Below are 1,840 nucleotides of genomic sequence, written 5' to 3'. Positions count from 1 at the left end.
GCCATTTTTGGATGTTTTTTTAGAGGGATTTATGGGCGGAATAGAAATAGAATTTGAAGAGAAAAAAAAGTTTAGTTCCCCTTCAAAGGCAGGGAGAGTTCTGCACTAATTGTGATATAATCATAAAGATAATAATGATGTGTTTTAATTATTTGTATTCCACTGATGATTATATGTGTAGCAGCTTATCTCAGGGGAAATGTAAAAATGTACACATTCATAATTATATTTAACTGACTAATGACCGGTTATGTTTATTTAGAATCATGTTTATTTACTTTGTATTGAATTTGTTGTTGAACTTTTTTTTCCCCAAAGAAAAAAAAGATATGTTCTATGTTAATCCCATCTTCAAAAAGTCAAAAACGTAATTATTGCTTTTACATTTGTTTTAAAAAGCGGGTTTCAACCAAATCCATGCAATAACTTTTGTTTTGTGCATGTAAACATAGCAAATGTGTGTGTGTGTGTGTATGGGGCGGCAACGTTTGGGTTTCAGATAAGATGGGGGGCCCTTTAGGAGTCCTGTGTATGGGGGGCCCAAAATTTGCTAGTATACCCACTGCCCTTTACATTAAAGATGTGGTTTATGGAGGTAGAAAACACTGATTTGTCATGCTCATGAAATACCTCAAAAATAGTGTAGTACTTTATTGCAATGTTTTATGTCTCATATTGTACACTCAAAAAATGAAATAAAACCATAGTGAATATTTTATACTCATAATACAATTTTTAAAAACTAATATTTTTTAAAAATTTTTAACAGATTCTCATTGCATGAAACCGGAACGTATGATTAAGAATTATTATGATCAGTTTTTTTAGTTAACATTTCAAATGAATAAATATACACCCAAAACTAATTTATATATTTTTTTAAATAGGTTTTTGTAACGGTAATCTTTTAATTGGTTGTATTTTTCTGTATAAATATATTATTGTATTAGTTATGATTAATACATGTACACATACATAGATTTATTTAAAAAAATCTGGGGTGAGTTTTTCCTTGCCCGTATGTGGGCTCTGTACCGAGGATGTCGTTGTGGCTTGTACAGCCCTTTGAGACACTTGTGATTTAGGGCTATATAAATAAACATTGATTGATTGATATATATAATACAAATACATATACAAATACAACTATACTACTACAAATACTGCTAAAAATATCCCACTCTCAATGAAGTCATATTGGATCATTTAATTAGTCATTTTAATTGTATACGTAAAATTTAGACAACATTATCAATATATATTTTTTATAAAGATAGTAATTTGTTAGATTTGTTTTTATAATAATCCATTTAATATATAACACATGTTCTTATAGGGCTACTATTAAGAATAATATTTCCATCCATCTATCCATTTTCTACTGATTGTCCCTCTTGGGGTCGCACTCTCCGAATTGCGCCATGTTCAGTCATTAAATTTCAAATACTATAAATTTATATATTCGTCATTATTGTAAACATGAAAATGTATACATATTTAAACTGTTCATTTTATTAACTTAAAATAAATTAATCGTACACGCCTTACTTAATCATTTTATGATTTTAGTGATAACTAAATTATAAATTCACATAAAGAAGTTATCAAATACATAATTTGGACTTTGACTAAGACAAACTTTATTGATCCACAAGTTACAAAGGATGGAAAGGGTAAGGATGGAAAGGATAATGCAGGTATAAAGTAGACTAAAAATGTACCGTAGTAGCAATATAAAATATAACATATATGTAATATGTACATATCATATATACAGTATATAATATATACTGACATATTATTATAATATATTTAACTAATTAAACTAACTGTACAATCA

The sequence above is a fragment of the Entelurus aequoreus genome, linkage group LG10 (assembly GCF_033978785.1).
Source record: "Entelurus aequoreus isolate RoL-2023_Sb linkage group LG10, RoL_Eaeq_v1.1, whole genome shotgun sequence".
NCBI lineage: Eukaryota > Metazoa > Chordata > Actinopteri > Syngnathiformes > Syngnathidae > Entelurus > Entelurus aequoreus.
The sequence above is the reverse complement of the archived record's forward strand: the minus strand, read 5'-3'. Positions refer to the sequence as shown.